Source organism: Megalobrama amblycephala, linkage group LG10 (assembly GCF_018812025.1).
Source record: "Megalobrama amblycephala isolate DHTTF-2021 linkage group LG10, ASM1881202v1, whole genome shotgun sequence".
NCBI classification, from domain to species: Eukaryota; Metazoa; Chordata; class Actinopteri; order Cypriniformes; family Xenocyprididae; genus Megalobrama; species Megalobrama amblycephala.
Window position 1 is genome coordinate 26485044 of NC_063053.1, and position 26366 is coordinate 26511409.

Consider the following 26366-nt stretch of genomic DNA (forward strand, 5'->3'; position numbering starts at 1 on the left):
TTACATTACATTAAATTTTTACATTATTACATTATGTTGTCAATAAATTACCTTTATCGGTAAGTTTTGGCCACTGCCTGACATCATCTACCCATGTTCCCTTTCACCAGACATTTTCTTTAATGAGCAGGATGAACTTTAATTGAAATGTCATTAGAGGGCACCGGCAAGTGTCACACCATCACACTTCGCAGGCACGCAGTAATGGCGGCAGGCAAGATGGCGGCGTCCATAGAGTTCGCGGCGGATTTGTGTATAGACAGACAGCTTGAGAATGACTCCTGATGGACCAGCACCACATCCTCTTGTACCACTGTTTGAAGAATTTATCCAGAATCTGGCAGTAAGGTGTTTGAGTTCACTTTTAGTCCATCTCTTATCCTGAAATGTCTGTCTTGCAGAGATGGACTAAAAATGATCTTCCAAAACTTACTGCCAGATTCTGGAAGATAAATTCTTCAAATAGTGGTACAAGAGGATGTGGTGCTGGTCCTTCAGGAGTCACTCTCAAGCTGTCGGTTTATAAGGCCTATAAAAACCCAGTCTTCATGTATTTTATAACACTTCAGCTTGTGATTCTTATCAAGTGCGGGTCATTTTTTAGGATTCTTTAGCTAACCTAAGTCTCTGAGATCCTGAGACCTTGCACTTCTGGAGACTCCAGGTAGGTTGCAGTTCTGGAAAATGGTGGCGCTGGAGACTAAAGGGTTCCTGATGGTTTCACACATAATTCTTAATTATTTTGCAGTTAACATGTGTCTTTTCTTTTCCACCTGTTTTTGTCTGACCCCGCTGACCCAATGAGCATTTTGCTGTCCCTTGGTCATGCTTTAACTTTGCAATTTCTAGTATTGCATTAGTATTGTGTCCTTCTCATGAGTATTTAATAATTTTTGACTTTTCAGTCTGAGTTAAATCTCTTTTTTGGCTCATTTTGCCTGTAAAAGAAAACTTGCCTAATAATTCTGCACACCTGAATATAAGGCATTTTTCATTTCCAGCCTTCATGAACAATTATATATCACTTATAAATGATTAAAAACAATATTAATAGTAGTTATTAAGATTGATGTGGATTGGAATTGGTAAAATGTGCTTGGGAAAAAAATATGATCAGAAAATCAACTTGCCTAATAATTCTGCACTCCCTGTAAATATAAAGCTAAATGGAAATACTAAAAAACAAAACTAATGAATAAAAGTGACAAATCACAAATTAAAATAAACTGAAAAACTGAAAATCTAAAAATAAAAGCTAATTAAAAAATATTAATAAATACTATAATAGTGTACAGATAAAACCAAAATAACTTAACTGCATTACAAATATGTCAGATTCAAAAATAAAACGTCTCGCAACCAGTGTTTAACATAGACGTTACCAACGCCAGGGCTTGATGATTGTTAGCGAAAGCTGTGGTGTTGATTTACAGGGTGTGAAAACACAACAGAGTCAATCCAGAAGTTCAAAAGGAAGATACGACTGCAAGACACAGAGGAAAAAAAAAGAAAAGAAAAAAAAAATCCAGCATCACTGAAGCATTCCAGCTATCGGAGGCAATGCTCTGAATGAAAACATGGCTGTGTGGAACGCCTCAACACTCTTCCCACACCCAGACATGACCCACATGGTTCAGAGCCGGAACGCGGCAGGGAGAGACAGACAGCCGCATGCACAGAGACAGACAGAAGAGCATGCAGCCATGCTGAAAAGACTCACAGGGTCATGAACCTCTGTGAGATATTAGCAAAGAAATAAAGAGAGAGAGAGATGCTGACAGGATAAGAGTCTCAAAGGCCATTTGTCATTGACTGTATCATGTGGACGGCAGCTGTATAATAATTATCACTCATACTTACAGCACACACATCCTGTACATGAATCACGGGACACAATCTGACCAAACAGACACAGAGCAGGAAGACTGCTGTTTGGTGTTTTCCATCCTTTTATGTCTCAGGTACCTCCACAGACCAATCAGTTTGGCTCAAGTACCCCATCATCAACAACAAAACCATATTATACGGGATATCCTTTTGAATTACCATTAATATCATAAAAGTGTCCTTTATTATGATATCAATCCTGTGGGAGAATAACAGATTCATTAAGCAGCTTCCCGGTGACAATCTGTGGGCAATAATAGAGATTAGGGGTGTAACGGTATATATCGCAGTACGATATTTCACGGTATGTATCGTAGAGTGATGGCGATACTTTTACGATATGACGGCAGTCTAATCTTATTAGTTGAGCTGCTGACGTGACCTACTCTGCAACATGGAGATGGCAGTGAGAGAAGCCGTGTTGTCACCGCATAATCAGCTCTCTAGTTCAGTAAGTGTTTCGTGCACACATCGAATCTTGCAAGCATGTTTAAACGTTTCTCGCGTCAGTCTCTTGCTTGGTCGCGTGAGAAAAGTCGTGGCTTTCTTTCACCGCAGTGAAAAATGCTTGCGATGCTTTGCTTTAAGAAGTTCTGTGGGGCCGTTCACATATTGCATCTTTTCCGCGAGCAAGTCAGTTATTTCAAATGTAGCCACGCGGCAGGCGCGCTCATGTGTTTTCCAGGCGCATCGAGATGAAAAATTCTCAACTTTTCAGAATGCCGCAAGCGCACCGCAGGTCATGTGACAAGAACCAACCGACCAGCTGTGACCTTTCCGTAACAAAACATCAAAATCTCAGCCGAACAGCTGATCATAGCTGTACAGGGTGGTTTTTATATCTTATCTCCATAAATATATCTAGTAGTAAAGGTAATGCAAGGGCTAGAAATCAATTTATCCTTTGCTGAAACTTCCTACTCCTCTTGGAGAGCGCAGTTCATGGTTGCACAGCAACGTCGGATGCCACGGGAGCAGAAGCACTTTGGAAAGGAGAAGTGATGCGGCCACGCCTTCCACGTGTTTTTATTTGAAGTTCAGTTACTTTCAGAAGGTAATTTGATCGGTAACATCAGTGTTTCTATCTGAATAATAAACTTTTGTATACTTCTGTTATAATTGGAATATTTGTCATACAGAAATAATGATACTGTGCGTTTGAAAAGATTGTTTGTGAAGCTGTTTATATCTACACGACAACTCTCTTCAGATAAACGGCAGCGCGAACGCAGATTTGAATGTCACGATTTTATTTTTGTCAAAGGTTTAATATACACGGGCTAATAGTTGTCATTTAGGAATTAGAGCATGTGGGTGATGAAATCGAGAACGTGATTTTTAAAGATTAATCGTGCAGCGTTGTGCAGCTTTGTTCTCTCTCTCTCTACATTATTGGTGAGACGTCTATTAAAGGATACGCTCCCCGCACTTCGCCCACCCATTACACCAGAACTGTTTTCGGAACCGAAACTTAGAAATCTTGCACGGTTCCGGTTCTTTTCAATAAACACTACCGGTTCCGGATGAGAACCGGTTCTTGGTTCCCAACCCTAAGCATGTTCAATGAGGCTATGCAGAGTTACACAGACATCAGTTACCAAGCACCATAAACAAACAGCAGCTGCGTTTTAAGTTCCTCCTGAACCCAAAAAATTAGCTTATGCTGCGTCCATTCCATGTCATAACTTTAACTATGAGATGGCAACCCGTGGCGTTTTACCTAGAGCTGTTCACGTCCTCAGACTCGGATTTAAGTATTTCTGTGCCAACACTATCAATGCCGAAATTAATCTGCAGCAGTCAGGTGGTACAAGTACGAGCTCTGTAACTAGTTTACATTCATTATTATTGTAATGTTATGTGCTTTCAGACAAGAGGAGTTTTAACACCATCTCTTGTGATGCAGACTCTGCTGTGTGCGTTCATGCGTTTTGAAGGAGGCGTGGCTTTGGAGAGCACTCTAAAGAGGGTGGAATCTTATGCTTTCAAAGCTAGCTTGCTATTGCTAGCCTCTCCGAAATTGCCTACCCTACCTTTAACCTACTGACAAAGAGCCAAAAAAAATCTGATATATTGTTTATTTGTTTATAATTTAGTGCCATGCCAGGTACCACAGCTATATTCACGGCAAGAGACAAGTGAAAAACAAAAAATAAATAAACAGCTATAAACAACAACGATTTCACAATCAAGTACAATTAAGCACCCTTGGAGTTCACATTCCACATGGAAAGAAAATGAGATCTGTTTAAATCTACACTACTATTCAAAAGTTTGATGTCAGTAAGATCTTTTTCAAAGAAATTGCATTTATTCAGCAAGGACACTGATCGCAAGGGAAAGTAATAAAGTAATAATTTATAATGTTACAAAAGATTTGTATTTCAAATAAATGCTGTTCTTTTGAGCTTTCTATTCATCAAATTATCAAGGATATTGAAAAAAAAAAAAGTCACAAAAATATTAAGCAATATTAAACTGTTTTTAACATTGATTATCAGCATATTAGGATGATTTCTGAAGGATCATGTGACACTAAAGACTGGAGTAATGATGCTGAAAATTCAGCTTCAATCACATGAATAAGTTACATTTTCAAATATATTCAAATAGAAGTTATTGTTTGTAGTAATATTTGTACTTTTTGACCAAATAAATGAAGCCTTGGTGAGCATAAGAGACTTCTTTTACCGACCCCAACACTTTTGAACAGTAGTGTACATCAAAGAGATATTTTTCTACAATTTTTCTCCAGTAATCGCACATGCGTCTCCTTTACAGCTCCACAGCAGCCTCTAGAAATAACAAACTTTAAAGACTCTAATGAATCAAATTATGATCTTCTATGATGATCCAAGCTCAATCTGCAATCCAATTTGTACTTTCAAAATTTCAGGCAGCATAGCAGAGCACACATGCTGATAAAATTGCATGTTTTTGTGTGCGCACATGTCTTTAATTTCCCATTATTTCCCAAAGCAGTTTGGGATCTTCTGATGCACAAATGCATTTGGGTTCTAAAATTATTCACACACACACACACACACACACACACACACACACACACACACACACACACACATTTGTTTTTGTGAATTGTGGGGACATTCCATAGGTATAATGGTTTTTATACTGTACAAACCGTATTTTCTATCGCCCTACACCAACCCTACACCTAAACCTACCCATCACAGAAAACTGTGCACATTTTTACTTTCTCAAAAACCTCATTCTGTATGATTAATAAGCCTTTTGAAAAATGGCGACATTGGGTAATGTTCTCATAAGTCACCCTCTCCTTGTAATACCTATGTCATACCCATGTCATTATAAAAATTTGTGTCCTGATGCCTGATGTGTCACAAAAACGCGCGCGCACACACACACACACACACACACACCACTGGCAGGAGAATACTGTAATTTTGCCATCATGGTAGTAAATGTTTGGTAAACAGTGCTCATCAGCACTAAAGGCCCTTTCCCCCCTCTAGTGGCCAAACAGAGGCAATACATGATTTCTACAGGTGTTGTTCCAATAATGTACTTAAATGCTTAAATGTGTAGTTGGGTAAAACATCTTATGCAGAGGTTTTCAACCATCCCAGCTTCTGGTTTAAATGGGTCAAAAAGACAGGACTACTAATGATTTTATGACCTGATTTTAAGGAACCATTAGGGGCGAGAGGGATAAACTGTGCTAATTTTACTTACAATGTCCTAGGCCAGGAGAAAGGATTTTAAGAACAACAAAAATGAAAACGAATGCAATTGATTGCTAATCTTTAGCCAGATAAATTACACATTGGTTTTATGCACTATAAAATCACCAACATGTAAAATGCAGTATATGCAATTTTAGACCTGGATTAATCATGCAAAAACCATGCTTCAACATGCAAAAAAAAAAAAAAAAAAAAAAAAACATCTCTCAATCACAGGCAGTTGTATAAGATAGGTCCTTTGTAATATATGGTTATGTGACAAAAAAAACTGCAGTTTGCTAAATTAAGTAGGCGGCACAAGATGACGTTATCCACCGTTTTTAGACCATAAATATTGCTGAAGGCTATTTAAATGTATGCAAATGAAAGAAAAGAATGACAGACCGCCATCATCACTGTTCTTCTCCCTCAACTAATGAGGGTTTTTAATGTTTGTCATATTTAGCATGTCATTACACTGTTCACAATAATCATCATCCACTTGAGACTAATTAAACATGTCGACGACTCAACCTTCAGTAAACAGCAGCAGGTGGACTGTTTCATTATTCATCTGTTCATTACCTCACAGTACAAACAAAAACCTACACGCACACACAAACACCACGCTGAAACTACTAAATCTATGTCTCCTGAAAGCTCTTGTGCACATTAACTGCTAAATACATTCATTTACATATATATAACATATGCAAATAATGGAGTGTGAAATCACATGTCAGTTTAGTTGCCTTCTGATTCTCTTTTAGACTTGGCAGACTCCAGAAACATCAAATCAATGATGTGTAATAGAGCAGCAAGCGCACATTGCATTAAAATGGCAGGTTTGTGTAAATGCAGCAGTTATATCTGCCGCTCTCAATGTGTGGGCTTCCTCCACTGCAATTAAACATTCACTCAGAGAAAAACAAGTCTATCCCACACAACATACATTATTGGCCAACACTGGTTAACGAAGTGCAAACCACTTACCCTCTGACAAATATATGCTTAGACATCATATCTGAAGGAGGACGTTTGTTCACTCCAAAACATCACATCAAAGTTGCACAGTAACCGTGAGTCAGTGCGGGAAAATGTTTAAAACAGAGACGGCCTGAATAGAAATCAAACCACAATGAGGTTCGAACAAAACTATAAAATGGATTTCTTGTTAACATTTTTGATACTTACTGGGTCTCGTAAATACAGCAGATTATGACTTTTCTTGAAGGGTTACTTGTTTGTAGCATTTACAAGAGTAAGCCAAATGGCCTGAAACCAGTTTGGATAATACTAAATGTCTTTAAGAAAGATGTTATAGAAAATGGAACACAAGTAAAAGCTGAGACAAAGGAACAAATCGGTAGGCAACTTAAGTGAACTGAAGTGTACAGGCAGCTCAACCATTACAAATGACATTTTCAGAGCAGGTTTATTAAAAAAACAACAACAACATTTATTTAGGGAAAATTAATACAAAACTGGTAGAAACTGCTGACAGGCAAGACATTTTCCTTTTCAATTTTCTGTGAACTGCAGTCTTGTTAAAAGAAACAAATTACCCCAAAATGAAATTTCTCTCATTTACTCACCCTCGCTCTGAACCCTTATGACCATTTCTTCTGTGGAACACAAAGGCCTTTTGAAAAATATCCAAGCTATGCTATACTGTACAAGGAAATGGTCTCCAAAGACATCATAAATCTACATCTTGTGCACTATATTTGCAATATACATACATACAACTCATTAATCTTGTCCTTAAATCTCATGCATGAGATCCCATCTTATACATTCACCAGCCACATTATTAGGTACACCCGTTCAACTGCTTGTTAACACAAATATCTAATCAGCCAATCACATGGCAGCAACTCAGTGCATTTAGGCATGTAGACATGGGGTGCATCTATATCAGCGCCCCATCTTGTGAATCAGTATATCGTGTTCACAAATTCAGGCACTGGTAAGGACAATAAAGGACGCTGGCTCAGTACACATTGTGACACTGGTTTCCACCAATGTCTTCATTGTACAACAGCAGAGCTGATATCTTTCTGATATTACTTCTAATGGTATTTAATGTACATTATGATAAATACTCTGCTTGTTACATATACGTGCAACATTTCAGCCATACATAAATTATAAATGTTAGCTAGATTATGTTCATTACCTGTCTAGCGATGTATTTTTAAGCTGGTTTGTATTTTTAAAAATCATCACGTGTTATGTGTAGTGAGTTGGTTCACGTGATTTTCACGTGAAGTTTCGTGCTTCAGAAATTCTGTTAAGGGAGAATAGTGAGAGCATCAATGCTCCCTGGTTTTCAAAGTGCATTGTGGGACTTTTTAGGGAGTGAACATTTCAGTGCACTGGAAGGATTCTGCAATTAAGACTGACAGTCTTTAAAATGGCTGACTCCCTGATCAGTGCCCTGACTACTAAACTAGCAAGCTGATAGAGATGCACACATGGTCAAGATGATCTGCTGATGTTCAAACTGAGCATCAGAATGGGGAAGAAAGGTGATTTGACATGGTTGTTGTTGCTAGATGGGCTGGTATGAGTATTTTGGAAACTGCTGGTCAACTGGGATTTTCACAGACAACCATCTCTAGGGTTTACAGAGATTCCAAAAAAGAGAAAATATCCAGTGAGCAGCAGTTCTGTGGGTGAAAGTGCCTTATTGATGCCAGAGGTCAGAGGAGAATGTCCAGGTTAGAGCTGATAGAAACGCAATAACCACTGAGCACAATTAAAACTGAGGTCTGCAAAAGAGCATCTCTGAACACAACTCATCCAACCATGAAGCAGATGGGCTATAGCAGCAGAAGACCACACTGGGTCTCACTCCTGTCAGCTAAAGGGATTGTTCACCCAAAAACCTTCACCCTCATGTTGTTCCAGACCTGTATGCGTTTCTTTCTTCTGTTGAACACAAAAGAGGACATTTTAAAGAATGTTGGTAATCAAACGGTTGATGGTAGCCATTGACTTCTGTAATAGGGGAAAAAAAGAAATATCTTCTTTTGTGTTCAACAGAAGAAAGAAACTCATACAGGTTTGGAACAACAACATGAGGGTAAGTAAATGATGACAATTTTCATTTTTGGGTGAACTACCCTCTAAGAACAGTAAATAGAGGCTAAACTTCACACGGGCTCACCAAAATTGGACAATAGAAGATTGGAAAAATGTTGCCTGGTCTGATGAGTCTTGATTCTGCTGCAACATTCAAATGGTAGGGTCAGAATTTGAAGTTTAAACAACATGCAAGCATGGATCCATCCTGCCTTGTATCAACGGTTCAGGCTGTAGCTGGTGGCGTAATGGTGTGGGGGGATTTTCTTGGCACACTTTGGGCCCCAATTGAGCATCATTTAAATGTGACAGCCTAGTATTTTTTCTGACCAGGTCCATACATGTCACAAAGCTCAAATCATCTCAAACTTGTTTCTTGAACATGACAATGAGTTCACTATACTCTCCACAGTCAACAGATCTAAATGCAACAGAGCACCTTTGGGATGTGGCGCAATGGGAGATTCGTATCGTAGATGTGCAGCCGACAAATCTGCAGCAACCTCATCCACTTGCATGCAAGTGATCTCCTTTAGAGCTCTTAAGAAGGAAGAAATAAAGTCATATGGGTTTGGAATGACAAGGGTGAATAAATGACCAAGTTATCATAAGTTTTTCAGAAGCTTGAACTATTCCTCCAACCTTCAGGCAGAGAAGCAAAGAAAAAGAGACTCGAGACGTGCGTTTGAGCTGATCTGTGGTTTCCCTGCCTCGCTCTTCTCTACAGCTCCATCTCTGGTCTTCCTCTCTAGCCTTTGGCAATGGCATCTGCTGAAATAGCAGCAGCGTTGTAGCTGTTTGGAAAATGTGAGTCTGGAAATCATTCCCTCATTTTACGGAATAACAGTAGATTGAACGAACAGTAGCGTCAAAGTCAGACGTTCTTTCTTTTAAACTCTCCTCTGAATTCGACTGTCTTTTAATAATGTGTAATGCTATAAGTGCTGAGCGTTACCCTCCTTCCCTCCCGCTCTCCTTTCTCTCCTCTCGGGACCACACAGGCATCAAACCACATCAGAGCGGTCGAGTCAATGTGCAAACTCGCACATAGAGAGTGTAAAGTGAGCAGCAACAGAACTCGTCTGACTTTATGAGAGACAGACACACACCAACCTGAAATAGCACTTGCACACACACCATCGCGGACCGTGCCACAGACGCCAGCCGCTGCCACACTCCATCCAGACATGCATGCACAGCTGACAATAAACGCTGGGGCACCCAGGACCAAAAATCAGTCGGGTCACTCTTGTTATGCAGTACATTTTCATATCCCCATTATATACATGTGGGTCTTAATATACATGATAAAAAATAACTTGCAAATCAAATATAATTTTTTTACAATTTCACAATAATTTCATAAAGGTATAGTTCACCAAAAAAATTATCCAATCCATCCTTGGTGTATATGACTTTCGTCTTTCAGCCGAATACAATTGGAGTTATATTAAAGGTGCTTTCACGTGTTTTTAGGCCAAAACATTTTTTGTCACATACAGCAAACATCTCCTCACTATCCGCTAGCTGCCTGTCCCCTGAAAACACTGTAAAAAAAACGCGGTCTCTGTAGTCGCCACAAGCTCTACAGAGAGCTTGTTTTGTTTGACAACACTTCGAACGTCAACAGGAAGTTACTCCACCCAGGATCGCTTAGAGCACCTTTAAAATGATATCCTGGCTCTTCCCAGCTTTATACTGAATAGCGCCTGAGATTTTGAAGCACATCCATCCATCCATCCATCCATCCATCCATCCATCCATCCATCCATCCATCCATCCATCCATCCATCCATCCAAACTGCTAATTTATTAAGAAAAAATATATGCATTTCTCTTTTTTGCTCTTTCTCTCATCAAAACATTACAAACATGTTTTCTTGGAAATTTAGCCAATTATTATATTTTTTTTTAAATCACTGGTAAATTATTTATAGGTTTATAAGTTTCAATGCACTTAATATCACTTTTAATACTGTTATTCATTTTGTAAAATCTCTTTAAAGGGTTGGTTGGTTGATTGGTTTCTGATTGGCCAGCTCTTGCGTCAGTATCACACGCATGAGTCGTGCTTGCTCACATGTACAGCGTCAGCCAATAATGAGCAGGCATTCTGACGTCAAACCTGGAAGCATTGCACTATGTCTACAAAGTAAACGGCATAAGAGAATGACAGAGAAGAGATTATTGAATAAAGTCTTTATTTTTGTTTGGGCACAAAAATGATTTTGTCGCTTCGTAACAGTAGCTGCATTTCCATTACAGATTTGCGCAAAACCGCAAAACAAAAATATCGATAAAAAACTATTACGAAATGACGGCGTCTCCTTTAACTGATGTTATGCGACTAAAACTCTAGCGATAAGTAGTTTTCTAAAAGATACTTCTTTCTGAGAGTTTTATTTAGAGCGGAATATTTGTCATGGCTTCTGGAAGCCCTTATCCCTCATATATGCTTCCCTGGGTGCTTTTCAATACGATGTCAAACTTCAATAACATAATATCCCTCGAGGCTTGAGCGCAGCTGATGACGCTTTAAACCATCCCTGCTTTAAACTGATGCTCGAGAGATCAAGAATATTCTAATATACAAATAAGATTTATTTGATTACCCCATCCCCGTTTTCTTTTCTTGCATCCTCCCGTTGCATCTATGGGGTGAAGCTGATGCGCGAGGAAAGAGATGCATAAATAAGAAAAGCACCCCGTCTCGTCTTCTATACAAACATACCGCGCTATCTTTAAATAATGATGATGTGACTGTACGTCAGATGACCTATAAACGTGAAATTGCAGTTTTGCGAAATATTTCTTTTTTGAATTGTCTAAAAAAAAACACCTCATGCGAGCGTAAAAACTTTTTTGCGATATTGGGGAGTTTTTGCGAAATTGACGTGTTTCCACTGAGCGTAATTTCAATTCGCAATTACGCAGCTATTAAGAATGAACCACTGTAGTCATGTCGACCGTTTTAACAACGTCTTTACCAGAGATGTATAGTAACAAAGTAGAACTACTTCACTACTGTACTTAAGTACTAAAAGGCGGTATCTGTACTTTACTAGAGTATTATTTTTTTCTCCTACTTCCACTTTTACTTCAGTACATATTTTCGATGAGTTTAATACTTTTACTCCGATATTTTTTTATGTGCTGCATCGTTACTCGTTACAATTATAAAAATGTTGATGAAGCTGACGCATCAATGAGCGAATCAAGTGATTAAGAAGCTTGCTCCCGTTCTGCCTTTTGATCAGCTAAAAAGATCAATCAAAGACGAACCAAAAACACTACCTTCCACCCCTTCAACTTTAAGTGATCGTGGCTGTGAGAGTGAGGAAGGAGACCAACCCTTGTCAGGGCGCATATACGAGCAGCGAGAGAGGGAGAGCGCGAGCGAGCGAGTCCCGGCATTCACCGTCTTAAAACAACACGAGCGCTGTCTTGCTCTCAAATTGCTCTCTATTTGTTTACATAGTTAATGTGCACTGTGAAGTAACATATACAAACAATGAACAGCTGTATTTTTATTAACTAAGATTAACAAAGATTAATAAATACAGTAACAAATGTATTGATCATGGTTAGTTCATGTTGGTTATTAGTCTAATACATTAACTAATGTAATGTTAACAAATCAAACCATATTATAAAGTGTTACAAACAAATCATTTACTCAGAACACCTCTTGAAATGAGAATATAAGTGTGCTTACCCCATTTTTTTTTTTTTAGTAAGAGTGGTAGTTTAGCCTAGTTTAGACTGGAGTGAGGTGAAAACAGAAAAAAAGTGCAAAGCAAGCTGTTGTTAGCTAGCTGTTAATTTTATTCAATTGTATATGGTAGAACTATTAGTCAAAATAAACTTTTTGGTAATGAAATCAAAGTGCTGACAACAAACAAAGCATCTCAACTTGTCTGCATCTCAAGTGGTCTTCACGCACTCAATACTTGTACTTTTACTTTCAGTACTTGAGTAGTAAATTTTAAAATAAACTACTTGCAATACTTAAGTACAAAAAATTTTGAATACTTTAGTACTTCTACTTAAGTGTGGTGCTTAAAGAGCACTTCAACTTTTACTCAAGTCACTTTTTTGATAGAGCACTTGTACTTTTACTCAAGTCTGGGTCTCTAGTACTTTATACATCTCTGGTCTTTACTACTTTTCTGGACCTTGAATGTGGTAATTACGTTGCTTTCTCTTGGGTTTCATCAAAAATCTCTTAATTTTTTATCTTAATTCCAAAGATGAACGAAGGTTTTACGGGTGTGGAACAATATGAGGGTGAGTAATTAATGACAGAAATTTCATTTCTGGGTGAACTAACCTCTTAACTAACAAAAGTCAGTGCCATGATGACATTCGCAGGAAGCAACATCTTTTTGGAGGGAAATTTATCAAATTATAATACAGTAAAAAGAGCATGTTTCTTGATGTTAAATAACAAAATAAAAACATAAGTGCATAATCAAATTTAAAAAAAAAACAATTAACTAAGTTGACACTCATGAATGCTACAGTAACTCAATCCCCTCACTGAACAATGACTAACTTTTAGCTCTTTATTATTATCCTGTTGCCACTGTGTAAATCGTCAAATTATAATACAGAGCATTTATCTTAAAAGCTTTGCATGTCTTTTTATAGCAAAAATCACATCAAAGTGTAAAAATTCTTTTAAAAGTTTTAGTTCAAAAATGCAATGCATAACAAGAATGACCGAGAGTGCCTGCTGGGGAGGAAAACACTGAACAAGTATCTGCATTATTTCAATCCAGGTCATAGCAGCCTGGAAGAGCAGTCAAACGCTGCATGAAAGCATCAAAGCAGGACAGACAGTGTCGTCTCATAGTTTTGTGGTATAGCTGAGAGCCATTCGTACACAAATACACACGACAGAAACCCGAGAGCGCAGCACCTACTCATTAAAAGTGCTAGACTGTGAACTATCTATTTTTCAACACACCCAGCATTTCAGAAATAATAAAACATTTCGGGTGGGATGCAACCACGAATAGCTCCTGCACATTATTGCGTGTCTTTCTGCGTGTGTCTGCGAGTGAGATTGTCTGTCAGTTTAAATGTAATTTGGGCACTAGTACATCTTAAAAATAACCATGTACAAGACAGAAATTATAAGTGCCCAAAACCAACAATATATACTTAGGGCAGCCAAAAATGGTTTTTTAAAATTGCCTTGAAAAATAAAAACATCAAATGGTGCCCAAAAATAAACCCAGAGGACATTAGAGGTACACAAATGTCAAAACAAACACATGAAGTCTTCAGAAATTACTGTCTTAGACTGCTACTGAACAGCCAGACATCGAGCAGTTAAGTTATACATGCTTTCTCCTGCTGAAAACAAGGTCTGCAATGATTGATGGGTCTAAGTTTAGACACAAAAGGAAAATGTTTAGAGCTGGTACTGAGAGCAGTGTTTATGGTTGGTTGGGGCAGTGACTGGTCAGCAGGGGGCAGCAGATCAGATTCCCTACATAAACTGCTTAAATGTGTGGTATTACGCTGTTCCCTCATTAAACTCATTTTCAGATAATGTCCTTCCTACACCAACAGACCAGCCACAATCTCATTCTGCAAATGACACCAGACGAGAGAAACTATGTTAAGAATGCAACTTAATTGTTCAATACAGCATATTAAAGTACAAATGATCTATCAATGATGTGACAGTGACGTCTAAATCTAATTTAAAACTATTTAATCTATATTTGTACTGTGGCAGCACAGAACTATTCAAGTGAACTGCAAAAAAAGGTTGAAGAGATGAGAATACTTTTTGTGCACCAACAAAACAAAAATAACAACTTTATTCAACAATCTCTTCTCTTTCCTGTCATTATCCTTACGCAAGCCTTGTCCAAATACCCACACTTGCGGTCTTTGCACTTGACCACTTGTCTACTTACATGACGTATTTCCTGTATTTGGCCCAAGTGTTCAAGTGGGCGTGAAGACCGCAAGTGTGTGCAGAACTTCTGATTGCCCGATGGGACACACTTATAGTCTTGCAAAAAATGCAAGCGTTTACAGCTTCTTTTTTTCTTTTTTTTTATTATTATTTTCAGTACTCTGCATTTTAAAATACACTTCTAAATGTCTGTTCAGTGGTCACTATGTAACTAACAGAAGACACTATTTTAAAATTGTGGTGCTTCTTTGAGTGATAAAAAGCAGTTGCAAATGTTGTACAAAATGCACATAGCCCACTCATCTTTTGCATCAATAAAATGCGCAACACTTTATATTTTACTACCAAATTATATGTAGCCTATTATATAATTAATTTAACTTACAGTCGTGGCCAAGACCGCAAGTGCGGGTATTTGGACAAGGCAGCAGTTGCCGCAGTAAGCACAGTGAAGGCTTCCATGTTTATGTCCGAATGCTGGCTCATTATTGGCCAAAGCTGATCACGTGAGCAGCACGATGTATGCGTGTGATGCTGACGCAGGAGCCGGCCAATAACGAGCCGTCGTTCTGACGTAGAACCTGGAAGTGCTGGACGTAAACAACATAATGAGATTGACACAGAGGAGAAGATATTGTTGAATAAAGTTATTTTTTGTTTTTGCACAAATTAAGGCATATACTTCAATGAGAGCTAGACCTCATTGAAGTATATGCGCGAGACATCACTGCCGCTGTCAGAGCGCGATCAGACCTCACTAAGCGAATGCTGAACGCAGTTGGACATAGTGGTGTATTAGAGTTAAAAAATGATATAAATATTGTTTGGTTTATCACACAAACCGATCATTTCGTGTCTTAGGACATCAATGTGTCGTCACGATCCGCAGGGTTTAATTTGGACTTGTCTATACAAGTTTTATTTAGTCTTATAGTAGAAGTTCCCATCCACTCGCATTATTTGACTGACAGACTGCAACGGTTGGAGTTAAAAAACATCATTTGTGTTCTACTGAAGAAACAAAGTCACCTACATCTTGGATGCGCTGGGGGTAAGCAGATAAACATCAAATTTTCATTTTTGGGTGAACTATCCCTTTAATTATGGAGAGTAGCTAATATTGAATATTTGATTACCAACAATTTACCAAGCTATAAACAGTATCTATAAATTAAAAATGAAGGAAGACTCCATGCCAAAGATGGATATATAGGCTACAGCAGTCAGCTCCACTAAATGGCCCAACGCGCTCTTTTAACACAGACATTAAAAGGTGGTGTGAGTATTAATTGAACAATGCTGTTGGACATTGTTGATATTTAAAATCAACCCAAACAAACCCACTCTCTTCATTGCTCCGCCTCAAACTCACACTCCAATTCTAACAACCCTGCTCCGAGTCGGTCTCGAACCCCGACCTGATTGCCACTGGGATGCGAGACAAATGCACTACCAATGACACTAAACACCTCATTCTCTAGCGGGCATCAGTGTGCAGTGGTTTAACAGCAAAACTCTCACTATCTGGCCACTGTTACACATGCAATTCGAGTGGATGTCTGTTTATCACAGCTGACGTGCAACAAAATGCTTCACGAAGAATAAAGCACAGTTGATGAATGAACAACAAAGAAGCACAAAAAATGAATGTACAGTACACAAGAGTAAATACAAAGTGTTCGTTGTTAGTCGCAAAGAGCACAGCAGATCCAGACAATCAAAACCCAGTGTACTCACATGATTAGTGGGATCAAAGCAATTTTCAGGCCTTCCCACTTACTGTAGCTCTCTCCAGCGCTGGAAAGCTTTTCTAATAGAAACGCAGGTCCTAAAGCGCTTAAACCTTCATTCCAGTGATATTCTTTTGAGCTCTTTTGTATTGTGTCCCATCTCTCGTTCTGCAGTTGTTTTTTCTTATTTTCAAATCTCCCTCTTGCTCGTTCTCTCTCCTCGACCAGCATACGCCCCCAATGTTGATTGGTTAGACGTTTGTTGTTGGTATTGGCCCGACTAACTTCCAAACAGAGTTTTTGAAGTTACTAGTCCCCTAATACTAGTCCCCTAGTTTAACAATGTCTTTAGTACCTTTCTGGAACTTGAAAGTGTGGATTATATTGCCGTCTATGGAGTCATGTACGTCTCGGATTTCATCAAAAATATCCTAATTTGAGTTCCGAAGATGAATGAAGCGCAATAAGAAACAATAAGAGACAGATATCAGTGCCACATGAGTCCCAGGGGAATATAAAGGAATGAGGACATTTCGTTCTACTGAACTACTCACAAGTGCTAAAATACAACTCATCCAGGTCAGTTTATTTGACGAATTAAAATTGAGGCAACGCAGCACTGTTTCATTTGATCTAACATTACACTATCATACTAAACTACATTTAAGTGTGTTGAAAGTTGTAATGTTATTCGATGTATTATTTTGTTGGCTGTATGAGACTAACAGTAAGCTAGATCAACATTAGAATATCTTAATAATGATATTCTAACATTTCATCATGTCGTGCTATATAACATTGATTCGTCTTATGTACATTTGTTTACCTGTCTAATAAAGTGCAAGAGCAGCGTCTCTGTCAAATCGAAGTTTGTCGCAAAGCTCTCGCCATCTTGAAAATGCCACGCCGATATTGATCCTCATTTTATTTGTCCTTTTGTCTCAAAGTTTGCTTGCCATGGTCCATAATGTTTGAATGAAACAACAAAAGCGTGCCGCTAGACGTTACACAGCTGTCCGCTTCTGTTGCCATGGTTACTAAGCAGTACAAGCGGAAACCAGGGATAACGCAGATGTTACGTCATTGATAGGCGACAAGTGACATGGGACGGGCACTATTTAAAATTGTGAATTTCTCTGAATTTACAAATTCTTGGAAACATTTAGTATAATGCAAGCACACAATTGAATGAAATATAACACTGTGCAAGTGGTTTTTGGATATTTTAATATAAAAAAATCTTACATATTGTGCCTTTAATAAAGACCTTCTGAAGCAAAGTGTTGCGTTTGTGTAAGACAAGTATCCTTATTTAAAAATTTATACAGTAAAATTGCGAGCTTCCAGTTCGACAGCCATATGCATTTGAGGTACGTCCAAAAAGCATTAACTTCTGTGACGTAGTAAAAAATGCCACGACGTTCTACACAATGACATGATGTACTACGCAACGATTCGCTTCAGAAGGCCTTTATTAACCCCCTGGAGTCATATGGATTCCTTTTTTTTTATGGATGGATGCTTTTTTTTTTTTTTTCTTGAGAATTTGGGTTACCATTTACAACCATTATAAACCTTGGAAGACTAAGGATATTTTTAAATATATCTCTGATTGTGTTTGTCTGAAAGAAGATGGCTAGTTAATCATGGGATAATTTTCATTTTTGGGGGAACTATCCCTTTAAGTATGAAATACCAAATTATACAGAATTCAGCCATAATGTTATTTTATCTCACAATTACGTGTTGTTTTTTTCTCGCAGTTGCGAGTTTAGAACTTAGAATTGCAAGAATTATGAGATAAAAAGTCCAAATTGTTGGATATAAAAAACGTGAGGAAAAAAGTAATTATTGTGAGATAAAAAGGTCGCAATTACATTTTTAAAATTGACTTATTCCGTGGAGGAAACAAGCTTCCCCAGTTGTCCCCATCTTATTAATAGTTCGTAATTTTTGCAAATTATCTTGAAAAAAAAAAAAAAAAAAAAATCTACACAAAAGCCTGTAACCTCACCGTCTGGAAGAGAAAAACTGCTTGACACATGAACAAAACAGGACACAGGAGAATCAGGCTGACAGCTCCCGTTTGTCCTGGGGCTACAGAGTTTCTGTCTGACGCTCAAACAGTCGCTTCTTTTCAGCAGTGTGGTTTTCTCTAGTGAAAGTTAGTTTGCAGCATCGAAACCACACAATTACCCTTGAACCACCTCACAAGCAGCAGTTCAGCCTGTCTGTCACAGGCCTTACTAAAAGATGATCATTTCTCCTAAAGCGGCACACGCAACCTCGAGCTCTTTCATAAACACCTGCGTGCGCACTTCACCCCTGCAGGATGCAGACATTGACTAGCTAATTATATAATCTGGGTAATTAGAATCATAAGCCAGAGCTGTAATAGCAGCTCTGAAACATGCAATAGAGGCTCATCTGAGAGGAGAGAGATAACAGCTTCTTCAGCCGTGTACTACAGCACCTGATCGCAAACCTCACACATAGCGCTGGCTGCGAACACACGCGCTTCCTGGAAAGCCCTATTATCACATGTGCCTGTGAGCACTGAAGCGCGGCTATGTGTGTGTTAGTCACACAGAAAATATGTTTTATTGGAATGTTTTGATCTAGACATCAAGGTGTGTGTGGAAGGAGAGGCAATGATGGGAACTGACTACTTAAGTTATTAAATACAGCACAATTTAAATGTATAAGCTACTATTACTTTTTTTTTTTTTTACTATTGAATTATTAAAAGGTATACTATGTAACCTTCGGCCCTCTAGCGGTTAAAAAAAAACAATGCATTTTGCGGAACATTGGTCGTGCTTCGGCTTTGCGTGACTGTGCAGATGAATATGGTTACTTGCTGCTCACTAAACATTCATTAGTTCACTTTCAAATGAAAATTACCCCAAGCCATCCTAGGTGTATATGACTTTCTTCTTTCTGATGAACACAATCTGTGAAATATTAATGAATATCCTGACGCATCCGAGCTTTATAATGGCAGTAAGAGTTACCAAATGAGTATGAGCTGAAGAAAGTGTCTCCATCCACATCCATCCATCATAAACATATTCCACACGGCTACGGGGGGTTAATAAAGGCCTTCAGAAGCGAAGCAAGGTGTTTGAGTAAAAAAAAAAAAAAAAAAAAAAATCCATATTTAAAGGTGCTAAAGAGGATGTTTTGTTTTATACATTTTTGCAATATTACTTGAAACTGTCTTTACTAACTGATAAAAGACTATTTATTAGGTGCACTGAAATGAATAATATTAATATACATCATCTGTGCACGAGGTAGGGCTTTAAAAACATCAGCCAATCCTTTACGCGATCATCGCGTAAACGATTGGCCCTCTGGCTTGTCAATCACTGCCGTGACGTTCCTTGTGAGAGACGAGCGCAGCTGCGCTCTCCAGTAACTTTCCACACTCCACAGGCGCCGCATGCAATGTTTTTGTCAGGAGACAGGAGTAACAACTGCAGATTATGAGTTACATGGGTGAGTCCGACAAAATGAATCCAAAAAACACGACACAGCGAATGCCGGTGGTAAACACTCGTGTTCAAATACTCGTGCACGAGTTTTGGGAGGCGTTCCTTTGAAACGCATTTCTTACGCATGCGCTCATTTCAAAAACTCAGTAACAGTCTTTGGATTCTCAGTCGACGAAAAAATCCTCTCTATCACCTTTAAACAAGTAATGAAGTAAAATATCTATCTTCCGCCAGTATTCAAATTACGAAAAAGTCGGAACTGGCGTTGCATCAGTTCCATAAGTTGAATAGGGAAGGCATAGGACGTAGCGCAAGCTTTTTGAACTGCTAGAGCTTTACACTTTTTGTGTAAGTTGAATATGGAAGGCAAGCTAGATATTTTACTTCATAGCTGTTAAATATGGATTTTTTTTTTCTTTTTTCTTTTTTTACACAAACGCATTGTTTTGTTACAGAAGGCCTTTTTAACCCCCGGAGTCGTGTGGAATATGTTTATGATGGATGGATTTGGATGGAGACACTTTCTTCAACTCATACTCGTTTGGTACCTCTTACTACCATTATAAAGCTTGGATGCATCAGGATATTTATTAATATCGCTCCAATTGTGTTTTTCAGATAGAAGAAAGTCATATACACCTAGGGTGGCTTGAGAGTGAGTAAAGCTTGGGGTAAATTTCATTTGAAAGTGAACTAATCCTTTAAAGTGCCCCTATTATGGATTTTTGAAAATTACCTTTCATGTAGTGTGTAACATAGCTCTAAGTGAATGAAAACATCCTGCAAAGTTTTAAATCTGAAAGTGCACCGTATTTAAAGATATTGTCTCTAAAATATAAGAGTTGACTCTGAGTCAATTAAACGTGTCGTTTGTAAAACGAATCCCAAGCATTTCCGTTGTGACTAGTCTGTATGTCTCCTGCTAACCCGGCTAACTCACGTTTCTGTAGTTCTGCATTCAGATGTGGGTCCAAAATTGTCTAAAAATGTGTTGATTAATGCAGCTTGTCCGTCTTATTACTTTGAGTAATGATCAAGGATGGAGCACGACGTTTGTTTACAGAGTGTAATGCATTATCAGCTATTCACCTTTGTGCTCGGCTAACGTGGGAGTTTTCAACATAGCTGTGGGCCCGGTTCGCTTACATAACTCTAAAACAAAAGGTTTTTTTCTTTTCTTTTCCGTCTGCGTTTTTATTATTACAGTAGAGTGGAGCACTATCTGTATTGTAATTGGATGTTAAGATGCACTGTAATATTACTTTGTTAATAGTTATGGCGAAAAAGTCTGTACACATCTGGCCTAAATGTTTATCTTCTGTTAGAGGTGTTCAGCTTCGCTTGGCATTCTGATACAGTTCCCACAGTTGCACCTACATAAAGTATAACAGTGACACTACTATCACGTCTTATAAATAACGCAAACTAAGGTGACACTTACCATAGAAAAACGTCCTACTCCGGTCGTGATTGCGAATCAGTTTCTGGTTGATCAACTACTTCAGACGTTTCATCGTCAGACTCAGGCTCGAATTGATACGATACAATCAATGCTATCTTTTCTGTCCATACATTGTATACAATGTCTTGCGAATTGATAGCTGTCATTCAGTTATGGCAATGGGCGTGCGGTGCGCACAGTAGACCAATCACAAAGGATTGGGCCATCTGACCAATCAGAGCAGTGTATGCTCACGGAAAGGAGGAGTTTAGAGAGACTAATTCTTTGAACTGCTAACGAATCGTTTACGAATTATGGAGAATTGAGGTAAAATTAAATGTATGAGAAAACTAAAGTGTTTTTTAAACCTGTTGTCCCAAAACAATATTAGGAACCTTAAAAAAAGGCCTAATAGGGGCACTTTAAAGGTGCTAAAGAGGATCTTTTCGTCGACTGAGAAACCAAAAACTGTTAGTGAGTTTTTGAAATGAGCGCATGCGTAAGAACAACCCCCCTCCTTCACAGCTCATTTCGAGGGAACGCCTCCCAAAACTCGTGCACGAGTATTGGAACACGAGTGTTTACCACCGGCATTCGCTGTGTCGTGTTAGTGGATTCATTATGTCGGACTCACCGCAGGTAACTCATAATCTGCAGTTGTTATTCCTGTCTCCTGACAAAAACATTGCATGCGGCGCCTGTGGAGTGTGGAAAGTTACTGGAGCGCGCAGCCGCGCACATCTCGCACAAGGAACGTCATGGCAGTGATTGACAAGCCAAGAGTGCCAATCGTTTACGCGATTGGCTGATGTTTTTAAGGCCCTACCTCGTGCACAGATGATGTATATTAATATTATTCATTTCAGTGCACCTAATAAGTAGTCTTTTATCAGTTAGTAAAGACAGTTTCAAGTAATATTGCAAAAATGTATAAAACAAAACCTCTTTAGCACCTTTAAGAGATACAGTTTAGATGGAAAGGATCTCAAGCTGACTATCTGAAGACATTAATGTAGCTATATACATTGACTGCGTCCAAAAACTGGAAAACGCTGCCTTCGGAGTACACATTTAGGAAGGCATCAAGGCACGTCCGAATGTCCATGTTAGCTTTACTTCCCGTTTCCGGAGGTACCTTCATCTGATCGACTTTTGAAGGCAGCATAGATGTATCCTTCGCTGCCTTTGATATCCCACAATCCCGTGCTTTCCATTCTGTGACAGTTGAGCTAAAAAAATAAAGTTGGCGTCCGAAGTAGCATTTGCTGGTCAGTTTGTGTAAAAAATGTACGTTTTAGACCATCATTTTCCACTTTTTATGTCATTTCTAGCGAGAAATTACTGTAATTAAACATTTGATTAGTTATTATCACCAAAGCTCGCGCTATTTTGCGGTAGATAATTAAACTTCACGCTGCCTCAGAAGTCTGTCCGAAATCAGTTTCGTGAGGTGCCTTCATGCACAAACGCTGCCTTACAAGTCATTGCAAGGCAACAAATCAGCTACCTAAGTTTTCGGATGCAGCCATTAACTGACACGGAACTTCCTTGAAAATAAATTCCAGCACAACACTACAACAACCATAATGAAAGACTCACAATGAGCTATGGCAATAAAATAACTTACTCACCTGTTCAGTGATAAAAACGCCATCCGCGTCTCTTTTACAACATTTCAAATATCCCAGTTCTAGCCAGCTCCGAAAAGCTTAGCCATTAGCCATATTGGTTCTCGTTTTATCACGAGCTCTGTCGCACTGTCTTCTGCCAGCAGACTCTCCTGTTTGGCGTTTCCCCGGAGGTTCGAGATTTTGTTTGCTCCATGTCGACCTTTCTTGCTCGTTGTAACAACTAACCTAACACTACTCCCAGACAGGAGCAACTTTTCTCTATTTATTTACTGATATGACCAGAGGTGCAAGTGAAGCCCTGGTAACATTAGTTTTTTTTTTTTTTTTTTTTACGTGTACGCGCTCAGTCGAACGACTCATACAAACAGGAAGTCGACGCATGCGCTGTTTTGAGCAATCTCTCGGTTACAACCCATGTAAACATACTTGTATTCTTTCATGCAAGACTTTCTAACCTCTTCGCACAATCTCTAGTCTATGTAGGCCTCCATATATATATATGAAGAGTTCATTTGCAAAAACCGATAAACGCCATTTAAAAAAAAAAAAGTGCTGTGCATTATTCTCCATATATAACACGTTCTGTACCCTAAATCCATTTTGTCAGAAAAGCCGGTATTGTCCACTGTCAGGCATCGCAAGTTCACGTTTTACAGCAGAAGCCGACAAGCACCCTTGTTGTTTGTGTACAGAAACCGATAAGTCCGTTTTAGCGAATCAGCGCACAGTATTCAGGTCAGGTGACAAGGCTTCTAGTCACTTCAAAAAGACGCGCTAGCTGAGGGAAGTTTTGTCGAAGCTGACTAAAAGTGATCGAGGATTTATAATTTCGACTCCTGTAAGTCCTTGAACACCATACACGACTTACATGCTGAAACTTTAGTTGTTCTTTTGCGTGTGTGTGTGTGTGTGTGTGTGTGTGTGTGAGAGAGAGAGAGTATACTTGTGTGCCGATCTGTGTGTTTGTGTGTGTGTGTGTGTGTGTGTGTGTGTGTGTGCGCGCGCGCACGTGAGTTTGAGTGTGTTTTAAATGCAATAACAAAGCAATTAATTGGGTTTTGTTTAACTCTGAAACATGAAATGTGGAGTTATCTGCTTTTGCTAAAAAACAAACTTTTAATAAATATAAAAAACATACTTTCAATGAACTATAATTTTTTAAATTTACCTATATTCTTTAGAGTTATTATTACTTAATCAAAACAACCCAACTGCAGTTTGATTGATATTACTTCGAATGCACAATTAAAAAAACCATGATTTGTGAGAATTAATAAAAATGGAGTTAACTGTTTTTGCAAATGAACTCTTCATATATATATAGGGCTTGACATTAACTTTTTCATTTACCAGCCACTTTGGCTAGTGGTTTTCCAAAGTTACACTCAGCATTTTCACTGGCCACAACTTTGCTGTTGGGAAATTACATTATATGATTAAAGTTGACGTTGGCATGCTAAAATTACTTGATTACTTGAGTCATTTTATTTGATAAGCTAGATATAAAACCCTTTCAAACTTTCAAATGCAGATTGACCACCTAAATCAAGACTAGGCCTACATGATATATCAGCTGGTATATGTACAGGTGGGCAAGGGGTGGGTAATATGACCATAATATGATACACTTTATAATTGTATGTTATTTTTGTTAGGCTATATAAAAAGAACAAATAAGCAAATTACAAATACAATAGTAAATTAAGCAGCCTATTATTTAACATCTTTTGTTGTCTGATTAACATTAAAGACAGATATTTAATTGGGCTGCTGAATGCATGTACGTAATATCCCGTTATTGCTCATCTGTTTACGTCTATCTAAGCCATAACCGACCGTATTCACACGAGATACTCCACACGATGGACATTTTGACATCTGTGAGTATATTTGACTATTCGGGCGCAAGGAGAACTGATTGCGCGCGACACATAGAGAGCGCGCTTCTGTTGTGTGTCATTCAGCGCGATCCCGCCTTCACTAACTGCAAGTTAATCGATAACGAATTGTGATCTGATTGTAATTTTGTGTTACGACGAGCTTGACTACCTTTGATTAGGCTGTAGGAGGTGATCTTCAGCCTCTGTTCAATGTGATGTTAAACCCTCCTACGTGACAAACACAAACCGGTCACGCATGTGCACACACTCTCCCTCCTCATGCATGCTTACAACCTGCATCTGCCCACACACACGCTAAAGCATCAACAGCTGAGCCAGAGCCAGAGAAGAGGAGGCAGATCACAGTCAGAACCCATTTGACTCAAACACAGCTCACTGCAACACATGTGCAATAAGGAAATTAAGAGGACAGGTGGGCCATCATATTCCACTATGCTTGACCATAATTAGCTACTCAGCAGATATTGCATGACCAAAAAAAAAAAAAAAAACTCTGAAGACATTTAAAATACTTAATTGTTTAAAGGCAAACAGGGTGTATGACTCAGAACATTATGAGACTGTATCTCAACATACACCACAAAAAAACCAAAAAAAAAAAAAAAAAAAAAAAAATTGGATAAATATTGTGGTCATGACCTTCCATTTCCAGTGTGAAGAACAGATGAGATTTATAACATCTTTATTTTGACTTGGTATTTGATCAGACTGCCTAAAGTATTTTTTCCACCCAAAACTGAATGGAAAATGCAAAAATAGATATTATTTTATATGTTGAGGTTATGTGACAACAACATAGCATATTATTTTTTTTATCAAACATAGCATATTATTTTATCAACACCAAGAGTGTCTTTTTTTTTTCAACATATGACATAGTGTACAAAGTTGTCTCCACAATAAATTGGGATTTATTAAATAAATAAATTATATATATATATATATATATATATATATATATATATATATATATATATATATATATATATATATATATATATATATATAAAGGTACGGTACATCAGATGCAAGGTTTTCTGTGGGATTTGCGTTGAAAAGTAATGTAATGTAAGTAATGACCATCAGAGCTGTGAGAAGAGTGGATGGGTAAATAGTGTGTCTCCCTCTGCTGGTAAACGTAGTGCAGTTAACAGTCAATCACTTTACAGCTATCTTTATGTGCATGAGGTTACACAAACATGTACAATGCATAAAAACAACATTATGCAAATAATCAAGAATCAAGCAAGAAAAATAGTGGGAAATGCCACCAAATGGCAGGTAAATTATAAAAGCCAAACCCCCCCCCCCCTTTTTTTTTTTTACTTGATTGCAGGTAAACAAGAAGTCAGATATCGAAGTTTAAACTTAGTAATCACAAACAGATGTTTCCAGTACTCTGCAGTCAGAAAATAACAGCATTTTAAGAAGGAAAACAGTTTAAAAACTAAATTAAAGCACTCTTGGAACTTTGCTTGTGCAGGCAAATTAGAAGACAAGAAAAAAACATATAGTTATGAGTCCAGTTAATTAGTATTATTACTGTGGTAAAG

At 38.2% G+C, this 26366-nt stretch overlaps 1 long non-coding RNA gene across 1 annotated transcript in view; it reads right to left on the reverse strand.

Moving 5' to 3' along the window:
• LOC125277238 overlaps positions 1 to 23313 on the reverse strand; it is a 129072-nt gene extending 105759 nt beyond the window's left edge. The window contains exon 1 of the long non-coding RNA XR_007186852.1: positions 22913 to 23313. This is a non-coding gene — a long non-coding RNA (uncharacterized LOC125277238). The remainder of the gene's footprint in view (positions 1 to 22912) is intronic.
• Positions 23314 to 26366: the final 3053 nt, after the last annotated feature.